Raw genomic sequence first — 14404 nt, 5'->3', positions numbered from 1 at the left:
AGTGAACATCCTCTTAGAGCAACATGTATGTAAACTGATTCCACCTTTCTGGAAAATAATTAGGCAATATATTTTTCACCTATACCAAGTAATTCCACTGTAGGGAAATTATCCTGAAAAAGTTCAGAAAACAATGACCGAAGATGTAGTCATTTATTATTCAAAAAAAAATGCGAGAAAGAATACTTATTTGGAAGAATGGGAAAAATTGTAAATAAACCCACAAAATAAGATTGATTAAATATGGTATATCCTATCAGTGGAATACTGTACACCAATTAAGCACCATACATATATTTATGGAATTATACTGTTAAATGAAAACAGAGAAGAATATCTATAGCATCATCCCATTTAAAAAATGTACTTACATATATATGTGCATTAAAGAGTCTGAAAAGATATTTGCTAAAATGTTAACAGCATTTATCTCTGGGAGGTGAGATCTGGAGCAACTATATATTTTTTTTTTTGCATATCTGTAATTTCTGACTTTTTCACAATGAGCATGTAGTAACTATAATTTTTTCAGGGAATAAATAATAATGTTCACAATATATATTAAATTGAAAACATATTCTAAAACAGTGTGTATAGTATGACACAATATTTGTAAAAAAAAAGAAAATATATATAAATATATCTATGTATGTATATATATTGATATATATGCATAAAAAGCTAGAAGGACATACACTAAAATGTTAATAGTAGTTATTTATGGGTAGTGGGATTATGGGTGATTATTTTTTCTTTTCGCTTTTCTGTGTTTTCTAATTTTTCTACAATGAATATGTATTACTTGTGTAATAAAAACTAATAATTAAAGTTTAAAAAAAAAAAGAATGAAAAAGTGAGAGACTTTGTGATTCATCACTTGCAACGATCCTACCCACCCCTTCACCCCACCCCCTTGACATGTTCCTGTCATCAAAATGTTGGCAGTGGAGACATGGAGAGGAAATAACAGGGGACCGTAACCTTTGAAGAGAAAAGAGAGAGAGAGGCAGACAAAGTGGGGTGGGTAGGAAAGAGAGAAGAAGAAAAGAACAGAAGCGGGAGTGGGGGGAATTAAGTGAAAGTGAGTTAAATAATTTTATTTTCTAATAAAAGGAGATGATACACATCTGAAGTTCTTCAAAAGGCAAACTATTGAGTTCAGCTAGTTGTCAAGGATTGTGCAGGATATCCTAGAGTTACAGACTTTTGTCTGAATATCAGACAGGCTGCAACAAAGTACCCCCACCTATGGCTAGCAGTTCCAAAACCTGTTTTCTAGAGATCCCAAATTTCAGGAAGACACTGGCCACTTAAATACTTCATTTCCCAGGCTCCCTTGGTTATGGGTTTGGCAGTACGACTGAATTTTGGCCAATAGCTTCTGAATGAAATTGTGCAGTTCTCTAGGCCAGAATACTGGAGTGGATAGCCTTTCCCTTCTCCAGGGTGTCTTCCCAACCCAGGGATCAAACCCAGGTCTCCCACGTTGCAGGCGGATTCTTTACCAGCTGAACCACAAGGGAAGCCCCAAAATACTGGAGTGGGTAGCCTATCATTTCTCCAGTGGATCTTCCTGACCCAGGAATTGAACCAGAATCTCCTGCATTGCAGGTGGATTCTTTAGCAACTGAGTTATCAGGGAAGCCAATTTAAAGGTAACATTCCTAAGATAAGGGGCATGTCTCCCTTCCCACTAAGCTGTGAGGAAACCATGAGGGTGGGAGCTGAAACAACTGTCTTGGATCCAGAGTTGGACACCACATGATAATGACAGAAGAGCTTTAGCAGAGATTACCTATCTCACACTGTTATCTGCTTAACTAATTAATTAATTTCTATCTCATTGAAGGCATTAATAATGGGAATATTTGCCTAGAAGAACTTGCTCACTAAATTAGTTATCTTCTATAAGCCTCAGTTTCCTGAGAGTGAAATAGAAATAATATATCAGTATTACAAAAGCTTCAACCAAATAACTGTCCAATTATTTTCTTAGAATTAAAGCTCTTTTATGAGAAAAGTCAAACCAAACAAACATTGCATGATACTGTGTTGCAGAACAGCAAAGGGAAATCTTTGAAATAAATAGTGCTTTTCAGCCAAATGGTCAATTGATTTCCATTTGCAAAAAAATTAAACTTCACTCTTACCTCATTCCAAGTTGATTATTGATATAAAAGTAAAGGACTCTGTAACAACTTGGAGAGGTGGGATGCAGAGGGAAATAGCAGGGAGGTTCAGGAGGGAGGAGACATATGTAAACTTATGTCTGATTCATGTTGATGTTTGTCAGAAAACAACAAAATCCTGTAAAGCAATTATCCTTCAATTAAAAAATAAATTAATTTAAAAAAAAACAGGGGGTGGTCCTAAGATGGCAGAGGAATAGGACGGGGAGACCACTTTTTCCCCCACAAATTCATCAAAAGAACATTTCAACGCTGAGTAAATTCTACAAAACAACTTCTGAATGCCAGCAGAGGACATCAGGCACCCAGATAAGCAGCTCATTGTCTTCGAAAACAGGTAGGAAAAAATATAAAAGAGAAGAAAAGAGACAGAAGAGGTAGGGAGGGAGCTCCGTCCTGGGAAGGAAGTCTTAAAAAGAGAGAAGTTTCCAAACACCAGGAAACACTCTCACTGCCGAGTCTGTGGCGAGGCTTGGAAGCACAGAGGGCAACATAACAGGGAGGAAAAATAAATAAATAATTAAAGCCCACAGATTACGAGCCCAACGATAACTCCCCCAGCTGAGAAGCAGCGCAGACGCCTGCATCCGCCACTAGCAAGAGGGGGCTGGGCAGGGAGGCGCGGGCTGCATTGATTTTTAAAGATCGGGCCTGAAGGCCCCAGGGGTAACCAGAGCAAACTAACTTGGGCTAGCATACCAGACCGTGGGATAGCTACCGCACTAAAAGCTCTACCATAAGACACCGCCAGGACCTCACACAGAACAAAGGACAGAACAAAATTATCCAGCTGCAGACCATCCCCCTCCAGTGACAGGCAGCCAGAGCCAGAAGGTCCGGAAGGGGGCAATAGCAGCCCCAGAGAGACATTAACTACCAAACTGCAAACAGGCTTCTTTGCTAACTAAGGCTTCTTGGGGTTCTGGACAGTCATCATCTGCCTGAGAAGGTGAGCCAGTTGTACACCCAGAAAACTGAGCAGCAGGGATGTGAGAGGCGATAAGTTGCAGCAACAGTGCTCGCCAAACACCTGAGCTACTCGGACCTGGGAAGGGCACAAAACGCAGGCCCAACTGAGTCTGCGCCTCTGACTACCTGAGTGCCTGAGCCTGAGCGGCTTAGACCTGGGAGGTGCATGCAGCCCAGGGCCGGACTCAGACGGTTCCTGGCGGAGCAACCTAGAGCCTGAGCTGTGTGTGCTGTGAGCGGGGGCAGGCCCAGCGGAGCTGAGACACTGCGAGCACACGCCAGTGTTATTTGTTTGGAGCATCCCTCCCTCCCCACAGCACGACTGAACAAGTGAGCTTAAAAAAAGTGTCCACCACCGCCCCCTTGTGTCAGGGCAGAAATCAGACACTGAAGAGACCAGCAAACAGAAAAAGCTAAAACAGAGGGAACCGCCTTGGAAGCGACAGGTGCAACAGATTAAAACCCTGTTGTTAGTACCGACTACATAGGAAGGGGCCTATAGATCTTGGGAAATATAAGCCGGACCAAGGAACTAACCGAAAATGAACTGACCCCACACTGCCCACAACACCACCAGAGAAAGTCCTAGATATATCTTTACTATTTTTACGATCATTCTTTTTTTTTGTTTGTTTGTTTTTTCTTTTCTTTTTCTTCTTTTTTTTTTAACATTTTTAAAGTTTTAAGTCCTCTATTTCTCCTTTAATTTTCATTTTTATAACCTACTATTACTTTTCCAAAAAAAGACCCTATTTTGAAAGCAAACTTCATATATATATATATTTTTTTAATAATTCTTGTGACTTTGTTTTTTTTTCTTCTTCTCCTTTTCTTTAATATTGTATTTTTGAATATCCAACTGCTACTCTAGACTTTTAATCTTTGCTTTTTGGTATTAGTTATAAATTTCATACCTTCAAAACCCAATCTTCAGTACCCATTTTTACTTGGCAGTGAGATTCCTGGTTTGACTGCTCTCTCCTCCTTTGGACTCTCCTTTCTCTCCACCAGGTTGCCTCTGTCTCCTCCCTCCCCCCTTCTCTTCTCTACCCAACTCTGTGAATCTCTGTGTATTCCAGACGGTGGAGAACACTTAGGGAACTGATTACTGGCTGGATCTGTCTCTCTCTTTTTCATTCCCCTCTTTTATCCTCCTGGCCACCTCTGTCTCCTTCCTCCCTCTCCTCTTCTCTGTGTAACTCCATGAACATCTCTGAGTGGTCCAGACTGTGGAGCACACATAAGGAAGTGATTACTGGCTAGCTTGCTCTCCTCTTTTGATTCCACCTCATCTCATTCAGGTCACCTCTAACTCCCCCCTCCCTCTTCTTTTTCCACGTAACTCTGTGAAACTCTGGGTGTCGCTCAACGTGGAGAAACTTTTCATCTTTAACCTAGGTGTTTTATCAACGGTGCAGTATAGAAGGAGAACTCTTGAGACTACTCTAAAAATAAAACTGAAAACCAGCAGCAGGAGGCTTAAGTCCAAATCCTGAGAACATCAGAGAACTCCTGACTCCAGGGAACATTAATCGATAGAAGCTCATCAAACACCTCCATACCTACACTGAAACAAAGCACCACCCAAGGGCCAACAAGTTCCAGAGCAAGACATACCACGCAAATTCTCCAGCAACACAGGAACACACCCCTGAGCTTCAATATACAGGTAGCTCAAAGTTACTCCAAAACCATTGACATCTCATAACCCATTACTGGACACTTCATTGCACTCCAGAGAGAAGAAATCCAGCTCCACCCACCGGAACACCGACACAAGCTTCCCTAACCAAGAAACATTGACAAACCACTGATACAACCCCACCCACAGTGAGGAAACTCCATAATAAAGAGAACTCCACAAACTGCCAGAATACAGAAAGGCCACCCCAAACGCAGCAATATAAACAAGATGAAGAGACAGAGGAATACCCAGCAGGTAAAGGAACAGGATAAATGCCCACCAAACCAAACAAAAGAGGAAGAGATAGGGAATCTACTTGATAAAGAATTCCAAATAATGATAGTGAAAATGATCCAAAATCTTGCAATCAAAATGGAATCACAGATAAATAGCCTGGTGACAAGGATTGAGAAGATGCAAGAAAGGTTTGACGAGGACCTAGAAGAAATAAAAAAGAGTCAATATATAATGAATAATGCAATACATGAGATCAGAAACACTCTGGAGGCAACAAATAGTAGAATAATGGAGGCAGAAGATAGGATTAGTGAAATAGAAGATAGAATGGTAGAAATAAGTGAATCAGAGAGGAAAAAAAAAACCGAATTAAAAGAAATGAGGACAATCTCAGAGACCTCCAGAACAATATGAAATGCTCAAACATTCGAATTATAGGAGTCCCAGAAGAAGAAGACAAAAAGAAAGACCATGAGAAAATACTTGAGGGGATAATAGTTGAAAACTTCCCTAAAATGGGGAAGGAAATAATCACTCAAGTCCAAGAAACCCAAAGAGTCCCAAACAGGATAAACCCAAGGCAAAACACCCCAAGACACATATTAATTAAATTAACAAAGATCAAACACAAAGAACAAATATTAAAAGCAGCAAGCAAAAAACAACAAATAACACACAAGGGGATTCCCATAAGGATAACTGCAGATCTTTCAATAGAAACTCTTCAGGCCAGGAGGGAATGGCAAGACATACTTAAAGTGATGAAAGAAAATAACCTACAGCCCAGATTACTGTACCCAGCAAGGATCTCATTCAAATATGAGAGAGAAATCAAAAGCTTTACAGACAAGCAAAAGCTGAGAGAATTCAGCACCACCAAACCAGCTCTCCAACAAATGCTAAAGGATATTCTCTAGACAGGAAACACAAAAAGGGTGTATAAACCTGAGCCCAAAACAATAAAGTAAATGGCAACAGGATCATACTTATCAATAATTACCTTAAACGTAAAAGGATTGAATTCCCCAACCAAAAGGCAAAGACTGGCTAAATGGATACAAAAACAAGACCCCTATATATGCTGCCTACAAGAGACCCAATTCAAAACAAGGGACACATACAGACTGAAAGTGAAGCCTGGAAAAAGATATTCCACGCAAATAGAGACCAAAAGAAAGCAGGAGTAGCAACACTCATATCAGATAAAATAGACGTTAAAACAAAGGCTGTGAAAAGAGACAAAGAAGGCCACTACATAATGATCAAAGGATCAATCCAAGAAGAAGATATAACAATTATAAATATATATGCACCCAACATAGGAGCACCACAATATGTAAGACAAATGCTAACAAGTATGAAAGGAGAAATTAACAATAACACCATAATAGTGGAAGACTTTAATACCCCACTCACACCGATGGATAGATCAACTAAACAGAAAATTAACAAAGAAACACAAACTTTAAAAGATACAATAGACCAGTTAGACCTAATTGATATCTATAAGACACTTCACCCCAAAACAATGAATTTCATCTTTTTCTCAACTGCACACAGAACCTTGTCCAGGATAGATCACATCCTGGGCCGTAAATCTAGTCTTGAAAAATTTTTTTTAAAAATTGAAATCATTCCAAGCATCTTTTCCGACCATAATGCAGAAAGATTAGATCTCAATTACAGGAGAAAACCTATTAAAAATTCCAACATATGGAGGCTGAACAACACACTTCTGAATAATCAACAAATCACAGAAGAAATCAAAAAAGAAATCAAAGTATGCATAGAAACGAATGAAAATGAAAACACAACAACCCAAAACCTGTGGGACACTATAAAAGCAGTGTTAAGGGGAAAGTTCATAGCAATACAGGCATACGTCAAGAAACAAGAAAAAAGTCAAATAAATAACCTAACTCTACACCTAAAGCAACTAGAAAAGGAAGAATTGGAGAACCCCAGAGTTAGTAGAAGGAAAGAAATCTTAAAAATTAGGGCAGAAATAAATGCAAAAGAAACAAAAGAGACCATAGCAAAAACCAACAAAGCCAAAAGCTGGTTCTTTGAAAGGATAAATAAAATTGACAAACCATTAGCCAGACTCATCAAGAAACAAAGGGAGAGAAATCAATTCAATAAAATTAGAAATGAAAATGGAGAGATCACAACAGACAACACAGAAATACAAAGGATCATAAGAGACTACTATCAGCAACCATATGCCGATAAAATGGACAACGTGGAAGAAATGGACAAATTCTTAGAAAAGTGCAACTTTCCAAAACTGAACCAGGAAGAAATAGAAAATCTTAACAGACCCATCACAAGCACGGAAATTGAAACTGTAATCAGAAATCTTCCAGCAAACAAAAGCCCAGGTCCAGACGGCTTCACAGCTGAATTCTACCAAAAATTTAGAGAAGAGCTAACACCTATACTACTCAAACTCTTCCAGAAAATTGCAGAGGAAGGTAAGCTTCCAAACTCATTCTATGAGGCCGCCATCACCCTAATACCAAAACCTGACAAAGATGCCACAAAAAAAGAAAACTACAGGCCAATATCACTGATGAACATAGATGCAAAAATCCTTGACAAAATTCTAGCAATCAGAATCCAACAACACATTAAAAAGATCATACACCGTGACCAAGTGGGCTTTATCCCAGGGATCCAAGGATTCTTCAATATCCACAAATCAATCAATGTAATTCACCACATTAACAAATTGAAAAATAAAAGCCATATGATTATCTCAATAGATGCAGAGAAGGCCTTTGACAAAATTCAACATCCATTTATGATAAAAGCTCTCCAGAAAGCAGGAATAGAAGGAACATACCTCAACATAATAAAAGCTATATATGACAAACCCACAGCAAACATTATCCTCAATGGTGAAAAATTAAAAGCATTTCCCCTAAAGTCAGGAAAAAGACAAGGGTGCCCACTTTCACCGCTACTATTCAACATAGTTCTGGAAGTCTTGGCCACAGCAATCAGAGCAGAAAAAGAAATAAAAGGAATCCAAATTGGAAAAGAAGAAGTAAAACTTTCACTGTTTGCAGATGACATGATTCTCTACATAGAAAACCCTAAAGACGCCACCAGAAAATATCTAGAGCTAATCAATGAATATAGTAAAGTTGCAGGATATAAAATCAGCACACAGAAATCCCTTGCATTCCTATACACTAATAATGAGAAAGTAGAAAAAGAAATTAAGGAAACAATTCCATTCACCAATGCAACAAATAGAATAAAATATTTAGGAATATATCTACCTAAAGAAACTAAAGACCTATATATAGAAAACTATAAAGCACTGGTTAAAGAAATCAAAGAGGACACTAATAGATGGAGAAATATACCATGAGCATGGATTGGAAGAATCAATATAATGAAAATGAGTATACTATCCAAAGCAATCTACAGATTCAATGCAATCCCTATCAAGCGAGCAGCGGTATTTTTCACAGAGCTAGAACAAATAACTCCATAATTTGTATGGAAATACAAAAAACCTTGAATAGCCAAAGCAATCTTGACAAAGAAGAATGGACCTGGAGGAATCAACCTGCCAGACTTCAGGCTCTACTACAAAGCCACAGTCATCAAGACAGTATGGTACTGGCACAAAGACAGAAATATAGATCAATGGAACAAAATAGAAAGCCCAGAGATAAATCCACACACCTATGGACACCTTATCTTTGACAAGGAGGCAAGAATATACAATGGATTAAATACAATCTCTTTAACAAGTGGTGCTGGGAAAACTTGTCATTCAGTTCAGTTCAGTCCGGTCGCTCAGTCGTGTCCAACTCTTTGCAACCCATGAATCACAACATGCCAGGCCTCCCTGTCCATCACCAACTGCCAGAGTTCACTCAGACTCACGTCCATCGAGTCAGTGATGCCATCCAGCCATCTCATCCTCTGTCGTCCCCTTCTCCTTGTAAAAGAATGAAACTAGAACACTTTCTAACACCGTAAAAAAAAAATAAACTAAAATGGATTAAAGATCTAAACGTAAGACCAGAAACTATAAAACTCCTAGAGAAGAACATAGGCAAAACACTCTCCGACATAAATCACAGTAGGATCCTCTATGACCCACCTCCCAGAATATTGGAAATAAAAGCAAAAATAAACAAATGGGACCTAATTAAACTTAAAAGCTTATGCACAAGAAAGGAAACTATAAGCAAGGTGAAAAGACAGCCTTGGGAATGGGAGAAAATAATAGCAAATGAAGCAACTGACAAACAACTAATCTCAAAAATATACAAGCAACTTATGCAGCTCAATTCCAGAAAAATAAATGACCCAATCAAAAAATGGGCCAAAGAACTAAATAGACATTTCTCCAAAGAAGACATATGGATGGCTAACAAACACATGAAAAGATACTCAGCATCACTCATTATCAGAGAAATGCAAATCAAGACCACAGTGAGGTACCATTTCACACCAGTCAGAATGGCTGTGATACAAAAGTCTACAAGCAATAAATGCTGGAGAGGGTATGGAGAAAAGGGAACCCTCTTACACTGTTGGTGGGAATGCAAACTAGTACAGCCACTATGGAGAAGAGTGTGGAGATTCCTTAAAAAACTGGAAATAGAACTGCCTTATGACCGAGCAATCACACTGCTAGGCATACACACCAAGGAAACCAGAATTGAAAGAGACACGTGTACCCCAATGTTCATCGCAGCACTGTTTATAATAGCCCGGACATGGAAGCAACCTAGATGTCCATCAGCACATGAATGGATAAGAAAGCTGTGGTATATATACACAATGGAGTATTCAGTTCAGTTCAGTCGCTCAGTCGTGTCCTACTCTTTGCGACCCCGTGAATTGCAGCACGCCAGGCCTCCCTGTCCATCACCAACTCCTGGAGTTCACTCAGACTCACGTCCATCGAGTCAGTGATCCCATCCAGCCATCTCATCCTCTGTCATCCCCTTCTCCTCCTGCCCCCAAATCCCTCCCAGCATCACAGTCTTTTTCAATGAGTCAACTCTTCACATGAGGTGGCCAAAGTACTGGAGTTTCAGCGTCAGCATCATTCCCTCCAAAGAAATCCCAGGGCTGATCTCCTTCAGAATGGACTGGTTGGACCTCCTTGCAGTCCAAGGGACTCTCAAGAGTCTTCTCCAAAACCAGAGTTCAAAAGCATCAATTCTTCGGTGCTCAGCCTTCTTCACAGTCCAACTCTCACATCCATACATGACTACTGAAAAAACCATAGACCTGACTAGCGGACCTTAGTTGGCAAAGTAATGTCTCTGCTTCTGAATATGCTATCTAGGTTGGTCATAACTTTTCTTCCAAGGAGTAAGCGTCTTTTAATTTCATGGCTGCAATCACCATGTGCAGTGATTATGGAGCCCAAAAAAAATAGTCTGACACTGTTTCCACTGTTTCCCCATCTATTTCCCATGAAGTGATGGGACTGGATGCCATGATCTTCCTTTTCTGAATGTTGAGCTTTAAGCCAACATTTTCACTCTCGTCTTTCACTTTCATCAAGAGGCTTTTTAGCTCCTCTTCACTTTCTGCCATAAAGGTGGTGTCATCTGCATATCTGAGGTTATTGATATTTCTCCCAGCAATCTTGATTCTAACTTGTGTTTCTTCCAGTCCAGTGTTTCTTATGATGTACTCTGCATATAAGTTAAATAAGCAGGGTGACAATATCCAGCCTTGATGTACTCCTTTTCCTATTTGGAACCAGTCTGTTGTCCCATGTCCAGTTGTAACTATTGTTTCCTGACCTGCATACAGATTTCTCAAGAGGCAGGTCAGGTGGTCTGGTATTCCCATCTCTTTCAGAATTTTCCACAATTTATTGTGATCCACACAGTCAAAGGCTTAGGCATAGTCATTAAAGCAGAAATAGATGTTTTTCTGGAACTCTCTTGCTTTTTCCATGATTCAGCAGATGTTCACAATTTGATCTCTGGTTCCTCTGCCTTTTCTAAAACCTGCTTGAACATCAGGAAGTTCACAGTTCATGTATTGCTGAAGCCTGGCTTGGAGAATTTTGAGCATTACTTTACTAGCATGTGAGATGAGTGCAATTGTGCGGTAGCTTGAGCATTCTTTGGCATTGCCTTTCTTTGGGATCAGAATGAAAACTGACCTTTTCCAGTCCTGTGGCCACTGCTGAGTTTTCCAAATTTGTTGGCATATTGAGTGCAGCACTTTCACAGCATCTTTCAGGATTTGAAATAGCTCAACTGGATTCCATCACCTCCACTAGCTTTGTTCGTAGTGATGCTTTCTAAGGCCCACTTGACTTCACATTCCAGGATGTCTGGCTCTAGATTAGTGATCACATCATCATGATTATCCAGGTCGTGAAGATCTTTTTTGTACAGTTCTGTGTATTCTTGCCACCTCTTCTTAATATCTTCTGCTTCTGTTAGGTCCATAACATTTCTGTCCTTTATCGAGCCCATCTTTGCATGAAATGTTCCCTTGGTATCTCTAATTTTCTTGAAGAGATCTCTAGTCTTTCCCATTCTGTTCTTTTCCTCTATTTCTTTGCATTGATTGCTGAAGAAGGCTTTCTTATGTCTTCTTGCTATTCTTTGGAACTCTGCATTCAGATGCTTATATCTTTCCTTTTCTCCTTTGCTTTTCACTTCTCTTCTTTTCACAGCTATTTGTAAGGCCTCCCCAAACAGCCATTTTGCTTTTTTGCATTTCTTTTCCATGGGGATGGTCTTGATCCCTGTCTCCTGTACAATGTCATGAACCTCATTCCACAGTTCATCAGGCACTCTATGTATCAGATCTAGTTCCTCAAATCTATTTCTCACTTCCACTGTATAATCATAAGGGCTTTGATTTAGGTCATACCTGAATGGTCTAGTGGTTTTCCCTACTTTCTTCAAATTCAGTCTGAATTTGGCAATAAGGAGTTCATGATCTGAGCCACAGTCAGCTCCTGGTCTTGTTTTTGTTGACTGTATAGAGCTTCTCCATCTTTGGCTGCAAAGAATATAATCAATCTGATTTCAGTGTTGACCATCTGGTGATGTCCATGTGTAGAGTCTTCTCTTGTGTTGTTGGAAGACGGTGTTTGCTATGACCAGTGCATTTTCTTGACAAAACTCTATTAGTCTTTGCCCTGCTTCAGGCCAAATTTGCCTGTTACTCCAGGTGTTTCTTGACTTCCTACTTTTGCATTCCTGTCCCCTATAATGAAAAGGACATCTTTTTTGGGTGTTAGTTCTACAGGGTCTTGTAGGTCTTCATAGAACCATTCAATTTCAGCTTCTTCAGCATTACTGATTGGGGCATAGACTTGGATTACCATGATATTGAATGGTTTGCCTTGGAAACGAACAGAGATCAGTCTGTCATTTTTGAGACTGCATCCAAGTACTGCATTTCGGACTCTTGCGTTGACCATGATGGCTACTCCATTTCTTCTGAGGGATTCCTGCCCACAGTAGTAGATATAATGGTCATCTGAGTTAAATTCACCCATTCCAGTCCATTTTAGTTCGCTGATTCCTAGAATGTCGATGTTCACTCTTACCATCTCTTGTTTGACCACTTCCAATTTGCCTTGATTCACAGACCTGACATTCCAGGTTCCTATGCAATATTGCTCTTTACAGCATCGGACCTTGCTTCTATCACCAGTCACATCTACAGCTGGGTATTGTTTTTTCTATGGCTCCATCCCTTCATTCTTTCTGGAGTTATTTATCCACTGATCTCCAGTAGCATATTGGGCACCTACTGACCTGGAGAGTTCCTCTTTCAGTATCCTATCACTTTGCCTTTTCATACTGTTCATGGGGTTCTCAAGGCAAGAATACTGAAGTGGTTTGCCATTCCCTTCTCCAGTGGACCACATTTTGTCAGACCTCTCCACCATGACCTGCCCATCTTGGGTTGCCCCACGGGCATGGCTTAGTTTCAGTGAGTTAGACAAGGCTCTGGTCCTAGTGTGATTAAATTGACTAGTTTTCTGTGATTATGGTTTCAGTGTGTCTGCCCTCTGATGCCCTCTTGCAACACCTACCATCTTACTTGGGTTTCTCTTACCTTGGACATGGGGTATCTCTTCACGGCTGCTCCAGCAAAGCGCAGCCGCTGCTCCTTACCTTGGATGAGGGGTATCTCACCGCCACCGTTCCTGACCTTCAGTGTGGGATGGCTCCTCTAGGCCCTCCTGTGCCCACACAGCCACTGCTCCTTGGACATGGGGTTGCTCCTCCTGGCCGCCGCCCCTGGCCTTGGACACGGGGTAGCTCCTCTTGGCTGTTCCTGTGCCGTCACAGCCTGGCACTCTCGACTGCTGCCCCTGACCTCAGACGTGGGGTAACTCCTCTTGGCCGCCGCCCTTCAGGCATGGGTTCCTCCTGGCTTCTGCCCCTGACCTCGGACATGGGGTAGCTCCTCTCTGCCACACTTAGTGTGCTGGTCACAGCCCTCAGCCGTTAAAAAGAATACATGTGAATCAGTTCTAATGAGGTGGATGAAACTGGAGCTGATTATACAGAGTGAAGTAAGCCAGAGAGAAAAACACCAATACAGTATACTAACACATATAAATATGGAATTTAGAAAGATGGTAACAATAACTGTGTATGCAAGACAGCAGGAGAGACACAGATGTACAGAACAGAATTTTGGACTCTGTGGGAGAGGGAGAGGGTGGGATGATTTGGGAGAATGGCATTGAAACATGTGTAATATCATGTAAGAAATGAATTCCCAGTCTAGGTTCGATGCAGGATACAGGATGCTTGGGGCTGGTGCACTGGGATGACCCAGAGAGATGGTATGGGGAGGAAGGTGGGAGGGGGGTTCAGGATTGGGAACTCATGTACACCCATGGCAGATCCATGTTGATGTATGGCAAAACCAATACAGTATTGTAAAGTAAAATAAAAATAAATAAATAAATAAATTTTAATATAAAAAAACAATAAATCTTCCAGAATATAGGATAATATCATCTTGCCCAGAGAGTTGTGAAACAGTTCCTAACAAAATGCAAACTATGTTGGAAAACTGTTTAACATTATCTGCTATTGTGGAACATACGTGTACTCTATGATCCAATAGTTTCACTTCTAGGAGGGACTCAAGAGAAATATATGTGTCTGTATTCAAAGATGGTTAAAAGAATATCCATAGTGGCATTGTCTATAATAGCCAAAACCCATAAACAATTCAGCAAAAGGATCGATCAACAAAAGAATAGAAAAATGAATTGTATTACACTGATACAATTGAATACTATACAGCAAAAAAAGAAATGACCTTCATTACAGCTATTCATAAG

The sequence above is a fragment of the Capricornis sumatraensis genome, chromosome 18 (genome assembly GCF_032405125.1).
Source record: "Capricornis sumatraensis isolate serow.1 chromosome 18, serow.2, whole genome shotgun sequence".
Classification (NCBI taxonomy): domain Eukaryota; kingdom Metazoa; phylum Chordata; class Mammalia; order Artiodactyla; family Bovidae; genus Capricornis; species Capricornis sumatraensis.
The sequence above is the reverse complement of the archived record's forward strand: the minus strand, read 5'-3'. Positions refer to the sequence as shown.